Source organism: Primulina tabacum, chromosome 8 (genome assembly GCF_025594145.1).
Source record: "Primulina tabacum isolate GXHZ01 chromosome 8, ASM2559414v2, whole genome shotgun sequence".
Taxonomy (NCBI): Eukaryota; Viridiplantae; Streptophyta; class Magnoliopsida; order Lamiales; family Gesneriaceae; genus Primulina; species Primulina tabacum.
In genome coordinates, this window is record NC_134557.1 from 38,166,362 (window position 1) to 38,189,648 (window position 23,287).

Below are 23,287 nucleotides of genomic sequence, written 5' to 3' on the forward strand. Positions count from 1 at the left end.
GCGGTATTTATGGATTTGATGAACCGTGTGTTTCAAAGGTATATAGATCAATTTGTTGTGATCTTCATTGATGATATTCTTATTTATTCAAAATCTGAAATTGAGCATGCCGAGCACTTGAGAGCTGTTTTGCAAATTTTGAGAACTGAAAAGTTGTATGCTAAATTATCGAAATGCGAGTTTTGGTTGGATAGAGTGGTTTTCCTTGGACATGTGATTTCAAGTGCTGGTATATCAGTTGATCCGAGTAAAGTTGAGGCAGTCATCAATTGGTCTAGACCGAAATCAGTTCCTGAGGTACGTAGTTTTATGGGTTTGGCAGGCTATTATCGCAGATTTATTGAAGGATTCTCACAGATTGCGAGGACAATTACCCAGCTGACACAAAAGAATGTACCATTTATTTGGTCGCAAGCATGTGAGGCTAGTTTTGTTGAACTTAAGCAGAGATTGACTAGTGCTCCAGTTCTGACTATTCCATCAGGTGTAGGAGGATTTACAGTGCACACTGATGCTTCACATCAAGGACTGGGTTGTGTATTAATGCAGCATGGCCGTGTGGTTGCCTATGCTTCACGACAGTTGAATCCACATGAGTCTAGATACGCAGTGCATGACTTGGAACTAGCAGCAATGGTTTTTGCCTTAAAGATTTGGCGTCACTACTTGTATGGGAAGAAATTTGAGATATTTACTGATCATAAGAGTTTGAAATATCTCTTTTCACAAGCGGAGCTGAACATGAGACAAAGACGTTGGTTAGACTTGTTGAAAGACTATGATTGCGAAATAAAATATTATCCAGGCAAGTCAAATGCAGCAGCTGATGCTTTGAGCAGAAAAGTATGTAATATGTCTTTGATCATTAGCAGTGTATCTGATCTAGTGGAAGAATGTTGTATTTCTGGTTTGGATTTTCTGGTAGATACTCAATCTGTAAAAGTATTTATGATTCAGGCAGAGCTAGAGTTGTTTGTAAAGATTAAAGAGGCTCACAGGTTAGATCAAAGCATTCAGAAATCAGTTGAACTCGTCAGATCAGGACATCGATCAGAATTTCAGGTCAATAATGAGGGTATTTTGTTTGTGAATGATCATATTGTAGTTCCTAATATTTCAGAGTTGAGGATACATATTTTGCGTGATGCTCATTGTAGTAAGTTCAGTGTACACCCTGGAAGTAAAAAGATGTACAATGATTTGAAGAAACAATTTTGGTGGAAAAGAATGAAATCTGACATAGCAGAATTTGTATCTCGTTGTTTGAATTGTCAACAAGTGAAAGCAGAAAGAAAGCGACCAGGAGGTCTTTTGCATAGCCCTAAGGTTCCAGAATGGAAGTGGGACCATATCACCCTGGACTTTGTCACGAAATTGCTGAGGTCGTCGAGGGGTTGCGATTCAATTTGGGTTATCGTTGATAGATTAACCAAGTCTTCATGTTTTATTCCTTATCAGATGACATAGAGGCATGATCAGATGGCCAGATTGTATATCAGAGAAGTTTTGAGATTGCATGGTATGCCTAAGTCCATTGTATCAGATCGTGATCCCAGATTTTCTACTCATTTTTGGCAGAGTTTACAAGAGGCCCTTGGTACTCGTTTGCATTTGAGTACAGCCTATCATCTTCAGACAGACGGACAGTCATAACGTACTATTCAGACATTAGAGGATATGCTGAGAGCTGTAGTTATGGATTTTGGGATTGGTTGGCAGGATTCGTTACCACTTGTCGAGTTTTCTTATAACAATAGTTATCAAGTGAGCATTGAAATGTCACCATTTGAAGCACTATAGGGCAGGAAGTGTCGATCTCCTCTGTATTGGGACGATTTATCTGAAGCACCAATTGTAGGACCTGATATGATAAGAGATATGACAGAGAAGGTGAAATTGATTCAGAGTTGTATGAGAGCTGTTCAGGATAGACAGGCTAAGTATGCGAACATCAGGAGACGGCCGTTGATTTTTGAGAAAGGTGACAGAGTTTTTCTGAAAATATCTCCTTTCCGTGTTACAGTTAGATTTGGAAAGAAGGGTAAATTATCACCGAGATTCATAGGTCCGTATGAGATTTTGGAACGTGTTGGTGATTTGGCTTATAGATTAGCTCTTCCTCCTGTGTTATCAGGTGTTCATGATGTTTTTCATGTGTCCATGTTGAGGAAATATCATCCAGATCCTTCTCATGTACTTCCACCCGATGAGGTTGAGTTAGATCAGAATTTGAGCTACATTGAGAGATCGATTCAGATTCTAGACAGAAAAGATAAACAACTCATAAATAAATTGATACCATTGGTTAAAGTACAGTGGAGCAGACATGGTGTCGAGGAGGCAATTTGGGAATTAGAAGATAAAATGAGACAAAAATATCCAGAGTTATTCAAATGAAGTATGCTTCTATTCTCGGTTTTATTTTCAGTATTGATTACTACATGTTAGACTTGAAAGAAATGATTGATTTCGAGGACGAAATCTATTTTAGAGGGGAGGAATTGTAATGCCCGAATTTTGAAAAAATGTGGCAGTAGTTGTGATGGTTCTTGGCTTTACGTTATGGTATGAATGGTAATGAATGTTATAGAATGGAATAGATAATGGAGGGGTAGAATCAAAGGTGGAATTTGAGCTAAATAGGTAATGGAAGTGCAGAAACGGTATGAAAAATGTAGCAGTAGTTGTGGTTTTTAGCATAATATTTTGTATATTGATCCAATTGATGTTAGGCCTCTTTCATTAGAAACATAAGACATAAGGCTATAACTTTCATGTTCTGAATTTTGTTCAAATCATAAGGGAAAACGAGTCAAAAGCGCCATGAAGTGTGTCGTGCGTATCGACATTCCTACAATGACACATGTTGGGAGATTGAGTATAACTTTTTACTCAGACCTTCAAATGACATGAGGCCAATTGGAGACGAAAACCAAGACATGGGGATACAACTTTCTTGTTTACCACTTTTTCTAATTCGAAAAAGGAAGAGGCGTTTCAGAAGCGATCTTTATAGTAGCTGTGCGCAGAGCGGCGCCCGAGCGGTAAGAAACGGTCGTCCGAGCGCCACTGCTTCTGAATTTTTGAGTTGTGGGCAGTAAGTTCGGCGCTAGGGCGGTAATATGTGACCGCCCGAGTGCCCAGAAAGTTAAAAAGCGTGTTTTGAGGTTTGGGAAGGCATAAAATCGAATGAGATCATCTTTTTACTCATTTTCCTTCTCCTTCTTTTCTCTCCATTGGTTTAGAGCTAGGGTTCTTCATTCTCCTTCAATCCAATTTCTTCCGAGACATTATTCTTTGATTGAAGCCTTAATATTTGCTTGGAGATTTGAAGTTCTTCTCCTCAGGAGTTTATAAGCAAGTTAAGAAAGCTTATTTACTTGGTTTAGTGATTGAAGGGAAAACAATGTGTTGTTTGGTTTGAGTGTTGAGGTAAAGTTGTTAATATAATGATTGATGGTATTATTATTGTATGTATTGATATTTTGAAAAGAAATGGAATTGAAGGTAAGGGCAAAGTAAAGGAGCTAACTCTTTAGCACGCATGTCATGTGTTTGATAAAATGATTCAATAAATGTTTTTATGGCATATTACGGTTAAGAAATTTACGGATCTTGATTCGAAGCAGTATTGAATTAATTATGAATTTTGAACAGAAACTACTTTGTTTTGATAGATGATCAAAGTTCTTGAGTTATAGTAGAATTCAAAGGTTCAAGAGTTCTCACCTACACATTTCGATCTTCTTTTGGTAATATTTGAAAGGTATGTTACGGTCGGTAACATACGAGGTAAAAGTATCATTTTTATTTTAAATTGAAAACTCTATGGCTCGATGAACTATTGGTGATTTGATGATGATTGTTGTATTGAGATGAGTTGATTATGATATCGAAATAATGATATTGATTTGCATCATTACATTGCATATTGAGCCACTTTTTGATTCAGATTTGATATGGCGGAGGTCGCCTTGATTTATTGATTTGTTGGACGTATGGGGCTATAGTTGAGTTGGCATAGTGTATGCGGAGGTCGCTGCTATGGCCTGAACACTCTCTATAGGTGCACCATAGTCCTAGGATTGTAGAACACAGCACCCCATCCCGAGCGGATGAGTCGGTGGATGTTGCTGGGTGATTCTATTCCCATGGGTACCCTATGACCAGATGATTCACTTGATCTTGATATTTATTGATAGCCCACAGCTTCTGATCATGCATTGCATTATATTGCATCTTTATGAATTTTATATGAGATATTTGAAATGTTAATTCTCATATGTTATTGATTGTATTATACTGGGTTTATACTCACCGGCACGTCTGCTACCTCTTGTTTTCATGTGCTTGACGGTAGGTGAGGCGAGGTTTGGGATGCCAGAGTCCAGCTCCAGGCGAGGAGATACGAGTTAGAGTGGGATTCTCGGGTCTTAGGAGTTATGTGATGATGTTTGGATTTCTTTGGTTCACTACTTTTTGTTGGCATGTTGAAAATTATATTTCAAACATTTGAGACCATTAAATTATTTTGACGATGTTTATGTGAATTTGTGAACCACAAATTATGTATTTACTAAATCATTTGTTTGTTACAATTATAATTATTAATATTAGATATCGGACCCGGGGCCCCACAAAATTTTGGGACAAATTATTGTGTGATGATCCAGAAACTGGAAAACATTATGGTTATGACACTCTTCATCAAATGGAGGAGAAAATTTCATTATATCAGAAAGAATTTCATAATCAACAAGAAAAGAAAAAAGCCTCTATGAGTCCATTCAAAATTCTCACTCAGAAATATTCTGAGATTTATTCAAAAGAAAAAAATGATTGAAGTCTATATTGAAGAAATGAAGAAGGATCTTTTTTCAGATTATTGGATGCTCTGATTCAAAGTCAGATAAATTAATGGCTTCTGAATCTAGCGAAAATCAATTCATACATCTAATGCAAATGGAGGATGCACATGATCCAGAGGATGATATTCCTCAATTATCTCAAATAGATGATATCTTTGAAAATTTGAAGAAATCACTAAAGGACAATATCAAAGATGATTAAAATCGTTGAAAGTGGAATCTCACTATTCAAAGATGGCGGAATCTCACATCATGGTATATCGTGACAAAAATTGGGTGGCATATCACTATTATCTGAGGCTTGGAAATAGTCTGGATAATAATTTAGCACTTTTTATTCTAATGAATATTTTCAGTATGAAAGAAACTGTTCAAAACAGTTTAAATGAAGAATATGATTTACCTGAAAATTTAGATTTATTAAATAAATGGACTATTCCTAAGATAGAATCTAAAATGATTTATAAGTTAGGAACCTTTGAAAGAATTGGTTTTAAACAAGTCAGTACCTCTTCATAATAATGAAATGGTAATTAGATTGTTAAATAATAAAGATATTTTATCTTATATGAAAAATTATAGATTTATTCATATAGGTTTAATTCAAATTGCTTTTAGACCTCTAACTTTAGAAGGACTACCAGAAAGTCTCATAGCAGCTTTAAGAGATGGTAGAAATTTGAATTGGAAAAAATCACTTATGGGAATAATTCAATCTAGTCTGGCACATGGTCCAGTATATTTTGATGTTTATCCTAATTTATCTTTATTATATTCTAAATGATTTATACAAGATTTTCCTTGTATACAGTTATTACATTCTTCTAAATCAGAAATTTCCGATACACTATCTAGTATTTCTTCTGAAATATAAGATTCTAACGAACTATCAGTTTCATTGTCAGAATTATTATTTGAATCCATTATTATTTTAAATAATGTTTCTTTTAAATTTTCATCTATAACTAAATTATTAATTTTGTTTTTAGCCCAACATTGATTAGCATAATGTCCTGGCTTATTACATTTTCTACAAATTATTAATTTATTTTTGTTTTTATATTTTTCAGCTTTCCGTAAATCACGGCTTTCTTTTCTTTTCTTCTTTTTATCTCTTTGTCTTCCAGACAAATGTCTTCTCTTTCTATAAATTTTTTCATCTTTTTCTTTAATTTTCTTCTTACCTTTATTAGGTAAGTCCATGCCAAATTGATCACAAAATTTACCTAATTGTTTTTTCTCAAATAAATTCTGTCTTTTAATTTGATTATTTAATTTTAATTCATTACAAAGAGCTAAACCCTCTTTAATACAAGTATTAATTAAATTTTCATAAGTATAATTTTCATATGGAATATTAATTTCATCTTTTCTTAATACTTTTCTAATTCTTTCAGCAAATAGAAAAGGTAAACCATCTATGAATTTAGCTTTCCAGAAACTATTATTACAATCTGGTATTTTATACCATCTAAAATCAGTAAGTGTTTTACATTTTAGATTACTTAATAAAGTACGAATCTTTTCACTATCATCAGTGAATTTATTAGTAAAATGTTCAATCATAGTCATTATTAATGAATATACTACATTCTCTGATTGAATATTATTTTCAATTTTTATTGAATTTATAATATCTTCTTTTTGGGGATTGATTTAAATAATTATCCCACCAATTTTTAAGTTGGCCAATAAAACCTGATATAATCATCTTAGCAATATTTATATCATTATTGCCTGAAGTTTTACACACAGTACTATACATAAGCATTCTGTGAGCAATATTATAAATTTGCTTATCACTAAAACCATCAATATTCCATTCATAAATACTTTTCCCATTATAACTATTAGCAAATATATATTCTTGTTCTTCTATAAGAACATCCATGGGAGTAGGTCTATTATAATAATATTTATTTTGGGTATGTCTATCTGCCCATTTGATTTTATAAATTTCTTCATCAGAATAATTCTCATTATTCTCAAATTCTTCATTAAGAGTATTTAAATTCAGATTTTTAAATTTTTCTTCTAATAATTTTTCTATATCAGAAACAGAAGATTTAAATTTAAAATTCTTTATATCTTCAGGGGATTGAATAGAAGAAGTAGCAATAGAAACAATATTAGTTTCTTCTTTAGACTGTAAATGAACATCTGGTTTAATTTGATTTATAGCTAAAATAATTTTGTCAATACGATCCTTAAGAGAAACTATTTCATCTCCTATTATCGTAAGATACAAATTTGTATAATTTTGTTTTTCAATTATCTGATTAATATGTTTAACAGTTATTTGCAACATATCATTCTCAAATAATTTTGAAAAAGCAGTAAAATTTAAAATTTTATTATTTTTTTCTATAATAAAAGATTGTTGAGGAGGATAAACAAATTTTTGAATCTGTCTAGAAGAAAGTTTATAATTTCTTTCAAGAATAGATATATAATCTATAATAAATATTTTAAAAAACCAATGAACAAAATGAATCAATTTATTATGGTTTTCACAATATTTATAAAATTCCGAAATAATATAATCAAACTCATCTTCAGAAAAACTTTTAAAGTACCAATTTCTGAAACATTCTCATTTGGGTAAATAAAATTCTGCGTTGATCTTTGCTCTAGCAAGAGATCCTTTAGTATAATCAATTTTTGATTTACTATCCATTAAATACTAAAATTCATTTCTGAAACTGTATCAGTTTCTCTAACTTTTTGAAAGTTGCTTTTATGAACAATATTGTTTTGATTTATGATTAATTCATCTACTGTATCTTGTACAGAAGACTCTACATCTTCTCTTATCTGAGAAGTTGTAGCTCTAGAAATTTGAGGAACATCCACCATATAATTTAAAGGTGAAATAAAAGAATGACTAGATCTTGATCTAGCATAGATGGAAGATGGTAATAATCTTCTTTGTTCATTATTGAACTGTATTTGAACAGATCCTTCATTATTCTGAATAACTTGTTGTAAATCCCTATTTATTATAGGATTTCTAGGAACAACTTGTTCAATTATCCATTTTTTTGGAAATTCAATTTCTTCCCATTTTATAGATCTACGGGTTGTAATATTAGATTTATTAAAATTAGTTTCTATAAGAATAGTTTCATTTAATTTTTTATCTATTCTTTTATCTGTACCAGGAGTATAATTATAACCATGAGTTTTAACATTTAATGTTAAAGAATATAATATATTAATATCAGACAGAGATAAAGATAAATTAGGATAAATATCAAAATATACTGGACCATGTGCCAGACTAGATTGAATTATTCCCATAAGGGATTTTTTCCAATTCAAATATCTATCAACTCTTAAAGCTGCTATGAAACTTTCTGGTAGTCCTTCTAAAGTTAGAGGTCTAAAAGCAATTTGAATTAAACCTATATGAATAAATCTATAATTTTTCATATAAGGTAAAATATCTTTATTATTTAACAATCTAATTACCATTTCAATATTATGAAGATGTACTGATGATTCTGTAGTTTTAACTACTTGTTTAAAATCAATTCTTTCAAAGGTTCCTAAATTACAGGAAAAAAATTAAAATTATTTATAATAAATTTTCATTAGAAATATGTAATGATCTTCCAAATGCTTTTTGGAATAGAAAGAAACATATTATATCTCTTCCATATGAAGAGAATTTTGATGAAAGGAATATTCCTACCAATGCTCGTCCTTGTCAAATGAATTTTGAATATTTAGAATTATGTAAGAATGAAATTCATTCCTTATTAGATAAAGGTTTAATAAAACCTTCTCAATCTCACTGGTCATGTACAGCTTTTTATGTTAATAAACATTCTGAGCAGGAAAGAGATGTTCCTAGATTGGTAATTGTAAGGCTCTGTAATTAATTATCCAGTAATTTGGCATAATTAGAGTAATTATTGAGTTGTAAATTAAAATAATTATTTATGCCAAATAAATTTTAGAAGTGTGTTAAAAATATGTATTTTAGAATATCGGAGAATTTAACGATATAAAATACATATAGAGTTTAAATAACACACGTGAGCAAAATAAATACAGACGGGGATAGATGGGCTTGAGTTACTATTTTAGTAACCAAATACACAAGATATATATATATATATACACATATACATACACACAACTTACCAAATAAAAGAAGGAAGAATCGAGAGAAAAGGAAATAAGAAGAAAGAAGCTTTTCCCCAAACTTCATTCCCGTCACTTGTGTAGCGGCTGCGGAAAAATCGCGATATCTCCTCCGTCCGGAGTTGAAATCTCGATCGGTCTTATAGGGTGACTTCCTAACATCCTAAGCTTCGATTTAAGTTAGAAATCGCGAAGTTTGAGCAAGGATTCGAGTAGATCAAAGCTGTTGTTCCGTTGCTCTGTTTCTGCGCGAATCCTTTCGGTTTTTGGGTGAGAGTTTTTGGGTTGCTGCGCTTTTTGTAGTTTGAATTTGTAGAAATGACCTAAATAAACTTTGTACTGGTTTAGGTTTTCTGTATATAGCCGCTGGAATCATCAAATTTCAATAAGAAACGGATTTGTTATGATTTTTCTACCAAATGTGCCAAAATCGAATTCTGCAAGTGTGCTGTGCAAGACACCTACTGTAATTCGAGTTTTTGTCAATTATGCGCTCGGATTCTGGACTTGTGATTGAAATAAGAGTTGTATAGCTATGTGTTTTCTTCGTAATGATATAAGATTCGTTAAATTCCATTAAGAATTGAGCAAGTTATGCTTGTTTTTCTGGAACTGCTCAGTGTATGAGATTCTGTCCGCAAATTTTGAAGTAGCAGTGTGTTCTTGAAAATTCTGGGAATAATCTACTGAGATTCTGAAGATGGTTTCAACTAAAGAAACTTAGATAATTGATTATCTTTCATTTCCAATTGGCGGATATTGATTTGAGTTAATATTGAGCGAGATACAAATTTTTGCTCTTTTCTGCCAAATCGGACATTGGTATGGAATGTAGTTTTCATGATCGGCTTATTGTGATTTTGTTTAGGCCGAGAGTCTTGAAGAGAAGTTGATATTGGAGTTTCAAGTTGGTATAGGTATGTTACAGCTCGGTAACATACGACGGTAAAACATAAATTATGTTTAATTGTCATTCTGTGTTACATGGATCGTGTTTATGACTTGTTGATTGTTGTAAATTGTTAAATGCCTTCATTGTGATCTATGTTTATTATTATGACATATTATTGGTATTTAGCATCGAGCATACAGTTATGACATTCATGTTGAGCCTATCGTTCTTGTTAGCCCATTGTTGATATCCGTTGTTATCTGGCACTGTAGTGTGACTGATACGCCTATACACATGAGATCGTAGATTTGATTGAACAATCCCGTGGTTAGTGCAGCCTTTTGAGGTGAGCGCTGGGATTGTGTCATCTAGTTCGTTCTGTTGTGCCATCTTGTTATAGCGTATCAGCTGTATGGAGGCCGAGTCGGGGGTGTTATTCAGCACAGCTTGGCATACCTCGCATACTTGGCAGGGCGGTTTAGCTGCATGACGATGTAGCTCCTCTGTGTTGTTGCTCGAGCATTATTCCAGTTGTTATCGTACCGTTTGTTGGCTCCTTTTATCCCGATTATTCGTTGAGCCTTTCATGCATTGCATATTATATTTTATTATATGATTATGCATGATTTATGATTATTGTTTTTATTGTTGAACTGTTTCTTACCAGAATCCTAACCTCAGTTGTTTACTGGGGGGCTGCTGTGGTTGCTTTTGGGCACCATGGTAGATCTCCCGAGTCGTTTTGCAGCATCAGGCCGAGGTTCCGCCAGTGGAGCTTGGGATTGAGGTTGGATTGCTTGGTTCTGTTCAGTGGAGTCTCCCAGTTAGTCTGTATGTATGTCTTGAGTTGTTTCAGTCTTGTATTGTAGTTTATTTGCCGGGGAGATGCCCCGTGTATCTGTAGTGGTATTTGGTTGGTTTTGTGATGTTTTGAGTCGACTCTGAGATTCTTTTGATCTGGTGAGTAATTGGTAAGTTTTATATTCTGCCTAGTCCTGGCCAGTGCGGCTATAGGTTGTTTAACTTCGGTTTTTGATTTAATGATTCTAGTTGGAGTATATTTTGATATAAACTGCTGTTTAAGTTTTCGGGATGTCCTACTTACGGGGAGGTCATGCCGAAATTTTTCTAGTCCCTGAGGTCCGTTTTAAAGTATTTTAAACCTTTTTCCGCTGCATCTTTAAGTCAAACCATTATTGTTTTATCATTAATTGTCATTAGATTAAATGGGCCTCACATCTTGGTATCAGAGCGTAAACTGGGATACGCTCGAACTAGAGTCTTGGCACTAAAGTGGTTGTTGCGCCTGTGTATGCTACTTGAAAATATACTTATGTGGTTATATGTTTTGTTTACTTCCATTCTAATTGTTTTGGTGTTTTATCGTATAGAATGGAAGGATGTGGAGAAATTCCTGTTGATGAGATTCCTCTAGCTCGAGGTCGAGGTCGTGGACGTGGTAGACCTCGTGTTCATGTTGTTGATGATACTTTTGTTGAGCAAGCTGCTGATCAGCTAGAGCAGCTTAGGATGGATGAATTAGTTGCGCGTTTCCATTCTATGCATCCACCTCGATTCAGTGGTTCGGAGGGAGCCGAGAAAGCTGAATTATGGATTTCTGAGATTGAGGAATTGTTTGATTTGATCGAGTATCCTCCAGAGTGTCGATTGAGATTAGCTGTGCATCAGTTGAAAAATCGTGCTAAAATGTGGTGGTCTACTACATTGATGACTTTAGATGCTCAGAGGATTGTTCCATCGTGGGATATATTCAAGCTGAAGTTTAAGGAGAGTTACTATCCTCCATCATTTTACAGTTCTAAGGCTTCGAAGTTTCATAACTTGAAGCAGGGCGATATGTCAGTTGCGGAGTATGCGGATACTTTTTATGCAATGCTGAGATATGCTCCTCATGTTGCTGCGAGTCAGGTTGCTGTCGTTGAAAGTTTCATTGAAGGATTGAACGATCATCTGCACCCTTTTGTTTCTACCGGTAAGCCACTGAATTATCTTGAGGCAGTGGAAATAGCAAAAAGGGCTGAAGCTAGTCTTAAGAGGAGTGGCAATCGAGTGCCTACCCAACATCATCATTCGGGGAGACAACAATTCAGTTCATCTGGTTCTGCATCTCTTCGTCCACGTGGGAAGCAATTTAAGAAGCCCGGTTCTAGTTCTTTGAGTTTAGGGAGTTCAGGGAACCGTGGTGGATATCATTATAGTGGACCTTATTGTGATCACTGTGGGGGCAAGCATTCCAGTAATCAGTGTGTTGGAGTTCAAGGGGTTTGTAATAATTGTGGTCAGCCGGGTCATTTTGCTAGAGTTTTTCCTAGTAAGACGGGGAAATCAGCCGAGGCAGGTAGTGGAGCTCAAAGGAATAGATTCCCAGCAGCGTCCGAGTCTTCCCACCAGCCTAGTCGCCCTTCACATCAGACCAGAGGGCAAGGTGGTCCACAGAATCAGTCATCTGTTCATGTATTTGCCTTGACTGAGGATGAGGCTCAGGCAGCTCCAGGTACTGTCATTTCCGGTAACTGTGCTCTATGTGGTTTTATAGCACGAGTGTTATTTGATACCATAGCATCTCATTCCTTTGTTTCTCATGCATTCGTTGTTTCGCATAATCTTCGCACAAATGGTATGAATTCCAACCTATCTATTGCTACTCCGATGGGCAAAATGATTATCACTGATAATGTGTTGTTCAATGCGGTTTTGTTTCACGATGAAAATGTTTTTATCCGATATTTTTGTAGTCCGTGAATTTCCTGATGTGTTTCCAGAAGAGATTTCTGATTTTCCACCAGAACGAGAAGTTGAGTTCAGTATCGAATTAATGCCAGGAACGGAACCCATATCTCGAGCACCATATCTTTTAGCTCCTGTTGAGCTAAAAGAACTGAAAGAACAATTACAGGATTTGTTGAGTAAAGGTTATATTCGTCCGAGTTCTTCACCGTGGGGTGCACCGATTCTATTTGTCAAGAAGAAAGATGAAACGATGCGGATGTGTATTGATTATCGGCAACTGAATAAGTTTATTGTCAAAAATAAATATCCACTCCCTAAGATTGATGACTTATTTGATCAGTTGCAAGGTACTTCAGTGTAAGATTGATCTCCGTTCTGGGTACCATCAAGTGCGAGTTAGACAAGAAGATGTGCCGAAAACAGCTTTTCGCACGAGATACGGACACTTTGAATTTTTGGTTATGCCTTTTGGTTTGACCAATGCTCCTGCTGTGTTTATGGACTTGATGAATCGAGTATTTCGTAAATATCTCGATCGTTTTGTGATTGTATTTATCGATGATATTCTTGTTTATTCCAAGTCCGAGGAAGAGCATGTTAAACACTTGAGGATAGTTCTTCGAATTCTTCAAAAGAAGCAGTTGTACGCCAAGCTATCCAAGTGTGAGTTTTGGTTAGATAGAGTTGTGTTTTTGGGCCATGTCATATCTCAACATGGTATTTCTGTCGATCCAAGTAAAGTGGAAGCAGTACTGAACTGGGCACGATCAACCAATGTGCCAGAGATTCGTAGTTTCATGGGTTTAGCTGGTTATTACCGGAGATTTATCAAAAATTTCTCAAAGATTGCTAGATCTATCACTCAACTGACTCAGAAAAATCAGAGATTCATTTGGTCTGATGAATGTGAGTCAAGTTTTGTCGAGTTGAAGAAGAGATTGACTTCTGCACCAGTTCTTACCATCCCAAGTGGTTTTGGAGGATTCGTAGTTTGTACCGATGCATCAAATTGAAGATTAGGTTGTGTACTGAAGCAGCATGGCAGAGTTGTGGCCTATGGTTCTTGTCAATTGAAATCGCATGAGTCTAAATATCCTGTTCATGACTTAGAATTGGCTGCTATCGTTTTTGCTCTCAAGATTTGGAGACATTATTTGTTTGGGGAGCAATTTGTAATCTATTCTGATCACAAAAGCTTGAAGTATCTGTTCTCTCAGTCAGATCTGAATATTAGACAGAAACGTTGGATGGATCTTTTGAAAGATTATGATTGTGAGATCCAGTATCAACCGGGAAAAGTGAATGTCATTGCCGATGCTTTGAGTCGTAAGGTTGTTGATATTAATTTATCCTCGATTCATGTTTCTAAGTTACGAGAGGATATTTGCACTTTTGGGTTGGATTTTCAAATCCAAGGTAATGCTGTTTGTGTGTCTCAGATTTTATTGAGCCAGAGTTGATTCAGATTGTAAAGTCAGCTCAGAAAACTGATGATCGAGTTCTGAAATCTTATGAGTTAGTATCTCAAGGACATCAATCTGGTTTCTCAATTCACTCAGATGATTCTCTTCGGTTGAATGGTAGATTGGTTGTCCCAGATATTCCTGAATTGCGTACAGCCATCCTTAAAGAAGCTCATTGTACTCGATACAGTATCTACCCAGGAGGCAGGAAAATGTATCATATTCTACGGCCTCAGTTTTGGTGGAAGAATATGAAAAAGGATGTAGCTGAGTTTGTGTCTCGTTGTCTGATCTGTCAGCAAGTCAAAATAGAACGAATGAGACCTGGAGGATTACTGCATAGTCTTGAGGTTCCTCAGTGGAACTGGGAGCACGTGGCTATGGATTTTGTCACGCATTTGCCACGTACTTCTCGTCATTTCGATGCCATTTGGGTGATTGTCGACAGATTATTTAAGTCGGCACACTTTATTCCGTATGAGATGACGTGTTCGTACAAGAAAATGGCTCGTCTGTAAATTGAAAATGTTGTGAGACTGCATGGAGTTCCAGTTGCAATAGTCTTAGATCGTGATCCTAGATTCACATCAAAGTTTTGGACTAGTTTCCAAAGAGAAATGGGTACACGGCTTGCGATGAGTACTGCTTACCATCCTCAGAAAGATGGTCAGACAGAGCGTACAATCCAGACACTCGAGGATCTGCTTCGAGCTGTAGTCATGGATTTTAAAGAAAGTTGGCAGGAAGCTTTACCACTAGTAGAATTTTCATATAACAACAGTTTCTAGGTGACTATTGGTATGGCTCCTTTTGAAGCTTTGTACGGCAGACGATGTCGATCACCTCTTTGTTGGGATGAATTTGGTGAGAAGCAGTTGACTGGACCTGACATTGTTCAGGAAAAGCATGATAAATTCCAGTTGATTCGTAAGAGAATGAAAGCTGCTCAAGATCGTCAAGCTAGTTATGCTAACAGACGTCGTCGACCTCTAGAATTTCAAGTTGGAGATTTTGTGTTTCTGAGGATCTCTCCGTTTAGAAGTGTTGTTCATTTTGGCATGACAGGTAAGTTGTCACCTCGTTTCGTTGGTCCCTATGAGATTGTTGAACGTATAGGGACATGCGCTTATCGTTTGGATTTGCCCCAGTCATTGTCTGGCATCCACGATGTTTTCCATGTTTCTATGTTGCGTAAGTATGAGCCCGATCCGTCTCATGTGATTCAGCCTGATGAGGTTGAACTTGATCATTCTCTATCGTACACTGAGTATCCTGTTTGTATCTTGGATCGTAAAGATAAAGTTCTACGCAATAAAGTTATACCATTTGTACGTGTTCAGTGGTCGAGGCATGGTGTAGAAGAATCAACGTGGGAAACAGAAGAGAAGATGAGAACGTCTTATCCATATCTGTTTGATTCTTAATATTGTATTGTTGATATTGTATCGTGTGTAAGATGTATGTGTACAAACAGAAATTTCGAGGACGAAATTTGTTTTAAGGGGTGGAGAAGTGTAAGGCCCTGTAATTAATTATCCGGTAATTTGGCATAATTAGAATAATTATTGAGTTGTAAATTAAAATAATTATTTATGTCAAATAAATTTTAGAAGTGTGTTAAAAATATGTATTTTAGAATATCGGAGAATTTAACGATATAAAATACATATAGAGTTTAAATAACACACGAGAGCAAAATAAATACAGACCGTGATAGATGGGCTTGAGTTACTATTTTAGTAACCAAATACACAAGATATATATATATATATATATATACACACACATATACATACACACAACTTACCAAATAAAAGAAGGAAGAATCGAGAGAAAAGGAAATAAGAAGAAAGAAGCTTTTCCCCAAACTTCATTCCCGTCACTTGTGTAGCGGCTGCGGGAAAATCGCGATATCTCCTCCGTCCGGAGTAGAAATCTCGATCGGTCTAAAGGGGTGTCTTCCTAACATCCTAAGCTTCGATTTAAGTTAGAAATCGTGAAGTTTGAGCAAGGATTCGAGTAGTTCGAAGCTGCTGTTCCGGTGCTCTGTTTCTGCGCGAATCCTTCCGGTTTTTGGGTGAGAGTTTTTGGGTTGCTGCGATTTTTGTAGTTTGAATTTGTAGAAATGACCTAAATAAACTTTGTAGTGGTTTAGGTTTTCTGTATATAGCCGCTAGAATCATCAAATTTCAATAAGAAACGGATTTATTATGATTTTTCTACCAAATGTGCCAAAATCGAATTCTGCAAGTGTGCTGTGCAGGACACCTACTGTAATTCGAGTTTTTGTCAATTATGCGCTCGGATTCTGGACTTGTGATTGAAATAAGAGTTGTAGAGCTATGTGTTTTCTTCGTAATGATATAAGATTCGTTAAATTCCATTAAGAATTGAGCAAGTTATGCTTGTTTTTCTTGAACTGCTCAGTGCATGAGATTCTGTCCGCGAATTTTGAAGTAACAGTGTGTTCTTGAAAATTCTGGGAATAATCTACTATGATTCTGAAGATGGTTTCAACTAAAGGAACTTAGATAATTGAGTTATCTTTTATTTCCAATTGGCAGATATTGATTTGAGTTAATATTGAGCGAGATACAAATTTTATGCTCTTTTCTGCCTAATCGGACATTGGTATGGAATGTAGTTTTCATGATCAGCTTATTCTGGTTTTGTTTAGGCCGAGAGTCTTGAAGAGAAGTTGATATTGGAGTTTCAAGTTGGTATAGGTATGTTACAGCTCGGTAACATACGACGGTAAAACATAAATTATGTTTAATTGTCATTCTGTGTTACATGGATCGTGTTTATAACTTGTTGATTGTTGTAAATTGTTAAATGCCTTCGTGATCTATGTTTATTATTATGACATATTATTGGCATTTAGCATCGGTCATACAGTTATGACATTCATGTTGAGCCTATCAATCTTGTTAGCCCATTGTTGATATATGTTGTTATCTGGCACTGTTGTTTATCTCGGGATCATAGTGTGGCTGATAGTCCTATACACATGAGACCGTAGATGTGATTGAACAATCCCGTGGTTAGTGCAGCCTTTTGAGGTGAGCGCTGGAATTGTGTCAACTAGTTCGTTCTGTTGTGCCATCCTGTTATAGTGTATCAGTTGTATGGAGGCCGAGTCAGGGGTGTTATTCAGCACAGCTTGGCATACCTCGCATACTTGGCAGGGCGGTTTAGCTGCATGACGATGTAGCTCCTCTGTGTTGTTGCTCGAGCATTATTCCAGTTGTTATCGTACCGTTTGTTGGCTCCTGTTATCCCGATTATTCGTTGAGCCTTTCATGCATTGCATATTATATTTTATTATATGATTATGCATGATTTATGATTATTGTTTTTATTGTTGAACTGTTTCTTACCAGAATCCTAATCTCAGTTGTTTACTGGGGGGCTGCTGTGGTTGCTTTTGGGCACCATGGTAGATCTCCCGAGTCGTTTTGCAGCATCAGGCCGAGGTTCTGCCAGTGGAGCTCGGGATTGAGGTTGGATTGCTTGGTTCTGTTAAGTGGAGTCTCTCAGTTAGTCTATATGTATGTCTTGAGTTGTTTCAGTCTTGTATTGTAGTTTATTTGCCGGGGAGATGCCCCGTGTATCTGTAGTGTTATTTGGTTGTTTTTGTGCTATTTTGAGTCGACTCTGAGATTCTTTTGATCTGGTGAGTAATTGGTAAGTTTTAATTTCTGCCTAGGCTTGGCCAGTGCGGCTATAGGTTGTTTAACTTCGGTTTTTGATTTAATGATTCTAGTTGGAGTATATTTTGATATAAACTGTTGTTTGAGTTTTCGGGATGTCCTACTTACGGGGAGGTCATGGCGAAATTTTTTCTTTGCCCTGATGAAGGAATCCCTTGCATATTGCGAGTTAGTTCCACTAAATTTTGGGACAAATTATTGCGTGATGATCCAGAAACTGGAAAACTTTATGGTTATGACACTCTTCATCAAATGGAGGAGCAATTTTCATTATATCAGAAAGAATTTCATAATCAACAAGAAAATAAAAAAGCCTCTATGAGTCCATTCAAAATTCTCACTCAGAAATATTCTAAGATTTATTCAAAAGAAAAAATGATTGAAGTCTATATTGAAGAAATGAAGAAGGATCTTTTTCAGAATATTAGATGTTCTGATTCAAAGTCAGATAAATCAATGGCGTCTGAATCTAGCGAAAATCAATTCATACATCTTGTAAGGCCCTGGCCCTGTCCTCAGACCCTGCAATCACAGTTCCTGGACTCAGACCAGCTTGCACTTACTCATCGGACTTCTCCACACCAGGAAAGTGGAGTTTGTGCCTTCCCAGGATTCGACCCCTCAACCTCCTGGCATATAGGTATATTGGCTACAATCCTGGTAGCCACTTGAGCTGCAGCTCAAGTGGTTACACAGCTCAAGTGGTTACCAGGATTGTAGCCAATATACCTATATGCCAGGAGGTTGAGGGGTCGAATCATGGGAAGGCACAAACTCCACTTTCCTGGCGTGGAGAAGACCGATGAGTAAGTGCAAGCTGGTCTGAGTTCAGGAACTTTGATTGCAGGGTCTGAGGACAGGGCCAGGGCCTTACACATCTAATGCAAATGCAGGATGCACAGGATCCAGAGGATGATATTCCTCAATTATCTCAAATAGATGATATCTTTGAAAATTTGAAGAAATCACTAAAGGAAAATATCAAAGATGTTTAAAATCGTTGAAAGTGGAATCTCATTATTCAAACATGGTGGAATCTCACATCATGGTATATCGTGACAAAAAATGGGTGTCATATCACTATTTACTTTTTGAATTTTGTAACCATGTTACTATTTGCTTTAATAAAGCATTTTACTATTTATATTTTTAGATGGAATCCGGGTTTGATGTCGGGCTTTTCTATCTATTTATAGGTTACTTCTGTGTCTTTAGAAGGACACGGTTGAGTTTGCTCCCCTCTATTCTCTCTTGTAAACAACCCTTCTGAAATTTATCAATAAAAGCTTGAAGTTCTGGTAACAACTTTGTAAGTTTATTTTGTTTTTATTTTCTATTTTTATTTACTGTTTTAAATTTTTATATTTCATAAGAATTAGCCTGATTGACAGGCTAAAGTATTCGTGCTAAATTATTACCTTACTATGACATGATCTATATTTATTTGTAACTTGGAATTAAATTGAGATAATAAAAGATTTATTTAAATTTTTGGAATTTAAAGTAATATAAGAGTCTTTAGTTAGAACATAAGGTAAAAATATGAACTAGAAAATGGTAAACACAAGGTTCGAGTTTAACCAGTAAAATTAAATTCATGTTGTAGCCCTTCAGCCTGCTTAGCCGAGAAATGGCGTTTAAGTCATTTATGGGTATTTTTATGAATTTATGATTCTATGTGATCTCGGTAAAATCCTCTGTTATTTAATTTCCTTGTTATATCTTTTATAAATCCTTTTATGTTTTGTAAAAATTCCAAATATGAATCTTATATTCATTATTATTCTAAGATTTAAATTCTTCCTTTTCTTAGCTCAATATTGGTTTAAGATGGTATATAGGCTGAAAACCAATAACCTCCATGTGTGCAAAAGCCACTAAGGAAAAAATTTGGTATAACAACGCCACGTATCAGATTCACTTTGATTCCAAGCCTCAGATGATATCAGAGCCATGGAAATAGTCTGGATAATAATTTAGCACTTTTTATTCTAATGAATATTTTCAGTATGAAAGAAATTGTTCAAAACAGTTTAAATGAAGAATATGATTTACCTGAAAATTTAGATTTATTGAATAAATGGACTATTCCTAAGATAGAATCTAAAATGATCTATAAGTTAGGAACCTTTGAAAGAATTGGTTTTAAACAAGTAGTTAAAACTACAGAATCATCAGTACCTCTTCATAATAATGAAATGGTAATTAGATTGTTAAATAATAAAGATATTTTACCTTATATGAAAAATTATAGAATTATTCATATAAGTTTAATTCAAATTGCTTTTAGACCTCTAACTTTAGAAGGACTACTAGAAAGTTTTATTGCAGCTTTAAGAGATGGTAGAAATTTGAATTGGAAAAAATCCCTTATGGGAATAATTCAATCTAGTCTGGCACATGGTCCAGTATATTTTGATGTTTATCCTAATTTATCTTTATCTCTGTCTGATATTAATATATTAGATTCTTTAACATTAAATGTTAAAACTCATGGTTATAATTATACTCCTGGTACATAATTAATATGTATATGTTATCGTATTTATTACAAACCATTATTTACACTGAATCCTATGTGTAAAAGAATAGATAAAAATTAAATGAAACTATTCTTATAGAAACTAATTTTAATAGATCTAATATTACAACCCGTAGATCTATAAAATGGGAAGAAATTGAATTTCTAGAAAACTGGATAATTGAACAAGCTGTTCCTAGAAATCCTATAATAAATAGGGATTTGCAACAAGTTATTCAAAATAATGAAGGATTTGTTCAAATACAGTACAATAATGAACAAAGAAGATTATTACCATCTTCTATCTATGCTAGATCAAGATCTAGTCATTCTTTTATTTCACCTTTAGATTATATGGTGGATGTTCTTCAAACTTCTAGAGCTTCAACTTCTCAGATAAGAGAAGATGTAGAGTCTTCTGTATAAGAGCTACAGAACAATCAGTCCTGTTTTATACTAAAATCGGTAAATCGTATTAAATGACTTAGTATAGCATTTAATGGTGCAATAAATGCTTGGTACTAGATAAGATAACGGTAACAATTAAGATTGAAACAATCGAGTAGAAAACCGTTAAGTGTTGATCCAGTAGAACTAAGTTCTGCTAAGCCGTTGAGTATTAACTAAAATACTGCTTCTGATAGAGCAACTCAAAAGCTACTGTTTTGCATAATCTTCTGGTTGATATTATTCCTACTGGTTTTAATACTTATCACCACAATAAAGTTAAGTCTAACAATTCCCCCCTTTGTGGTGATGCCAAAACCTGGAGGTTAGTAGCCATAAATAATACGACAGATAATAACTAAAACCAGATGATTTAATAAGTAAATAAGCATCTTAAACAGAGTTTGAAAGACAGTAAAAAAATCAGTCATCTGTTCCAATATCTCGAAACAGAGTATCCTCATCTTGAGGATCTTGGTTCCTGTTAGATGGTTGTCCCTGATCTTCTTGTTTTTCTTGAACTTTTCCTCTTTTTTCTTCTTCCCCCTTTTTGGAATCATTAACAATGACCCGAGCAATTAAATCATCCATGCGTCCAGACAAGTTCTGAATTCCATTCGTCAACATTTCAAAATATGGAGCCTGAGTAGAAACTCGTTCATGAAGAGTAGTGAGAGATTGAGATTGAGACTCAATCTTGGCATCCATAGATTGCATGGTGTTGGAGAACAAACGAATAAGTGCATCATGTTCAGTGAGGCATTGAAAAATATCATTATGTCCGAGCACGAGAGCATTGTGACCATTGGAAATGGACTATCTGAACACGATGGTCTCAGCATGCATTCTGCTCACAGATTCTGCCGTGTTGAAGATTTCCTTTGATATACGGTCTCGAAAGAACTGAGAACCACTTACTTCTGCGGCATGTTCATGAGATAGTCTCCGAACTATATCAGAGAGATTGTTGATATTCCTATGTAGAATATCTATCTCAATCTCGATATTGAATGGTTCTAGTTCTGGTGACGGAGTCCTTTCAAGCATACGTTGCCTTACTTCAGCAAGGCGATCATCATGAGCAGTTTGTTCAAGTGTGGATAATGCTAATGCAGTAGAAGGTTGAACTTTTGGCTGAGCAGAGGAAGTGATAACATCTGTTGGATCAGCAGAGGGGCCAGGTTCAGCAATGATTACTTCTGGATCAGTAGGAAGGTGTGGTGCTTCAGTAGTGTCTTTAGCAGTAGAGAGATCAGTTTCTTCAGCAGAAGTAGAAACAAGAACTTTGTTAACATCAGGTTGAATCTCTTCAGAGATTTCCAGTGGCTGTTTGGTGGAAGCAGGTTCAGATTGCTGAAGCAGAAGAGCTTCCATTTCTGCTTTGTATTCAGTAGAGAAGTTCTCTAGATTAGGCAATAATGAGGAAGGAGCAGCATCTGATTCTGCCATGATTTGATCTGCTGGAGGAGAAGATGGTTGAACAAAATCATCATCTTGATCTGCTGGTGGTACAGTAGAAGATGTAGGAACAATTGATTGAATGACTTCTTCCACTGAAGCCAATTCATGAACTGATAGCAAAGATAAAGATGGAGTAGGCTGCTTCGTCATTGCAGGAGTACTGGGAACTTGAGCTTCTGGTGAAGCTGGGGTCCGATCCTCAACTGTCTGATTCTGAGAAAATTCAGGAACAAAGCCTGTTCTTGAGCGAGAATTAGCTCATTCATTTGTCTCAATTTCGCAGTTAGAGTGTCGATAACCTGTTTGTCTTGAGCAGCAGTGGGAATCATTGGATCAAAATTTGATTCGAGGGTTTTCAAAATTGATGTCAACTTTTGACATTTCAGTTGCTCAAGGACGTAACTTCGTCGACGCATGGCATCAATTACATTCTCTGTCTTTGTCAGTTCAAATACTCTCATCTCGGCTTGCATCATTTTTCGATAAGCTCCTGTCGTCTTGAAGTAGGAGAACGGATGAAAAACTCGAACTTTATGCCATTCATCAAAGAAATTTATGTCTTCTTCAGCAGAGTCTTCGATCTCTATCAAGTGAAGTTCAATACCAGTTAGGACGAATGACATGGCTCCATGAGATTTTGGGTCTTCAATTAGCTTCCCTTTGCCCTTATCAGAAGATGAAGTAGGCAGTACCAGTCGGAAAGCAGAAGATCCTGAAGCAAGTTCTCGAATAACAACCCCAGAAGTGGGTCTAAATGCTGATGCAGTGGTTGATGCCGTAGCAGTAGAAGTTGTAGCTGGTCGATCGACAATTTCTGGTACAGATGAAGTGGGTTTAGGAAACACTTGTAGCAATGGGACAGTGTCCACGTCAGCAGTATCAACTGTTTTCTTGATGCGGAGAACAGTGCGAGGCTTCTTCATCTTGCTGATGCCAGAAGGTATGGACTCTGAAACAGGAGCGGCAGACTCCTTAGAAACGGTTTTATTAGAACCAGTGGTGATGACCACTCTTTTTCTCTT

General features: G+C 35.6%; 2 long non-coding RNA genes across 2 annotated transcripts; both read left to right on the forward strand.

Annotated features, from left to right (window-relative positions):
- The first annotated feature begins 9,081 nt into the window (after nucleotides 1-9,081).
- LOC142554065 (uncharacterized) lies at nucleotides 9,082-10,860 on the forward strand. The gene is made up of 3 exons (XR_012822081.1): nucleotides 9,082-9,287; nucleotides 9,886-9,934; nucleotides 10,637-10,860. It is a non-coding gene; the product is annotated as an uncharacterized LOC142554065 (long non-coding RNA).
- Nucleotides 10,861-15,926: 5,066 nt separating this feature from the next.
- On the forward strand, nucleotides 15,927-17,842 carry LOC142554066 (uncharacterized). The gene is made up of 3 exons (XR_012822082.1): nucleotides 15,927-16,200; nucleotides 16,801-16,849; nucleotides 17,567-17,842. It is a non-coding gene; the product is annotated as an uncharacterized LOC142554066 (long non-coding RNA).
- The last annotated feature ends 5,445 nt before the right edge of the window (nucleotides 17,843-23,287 follow it).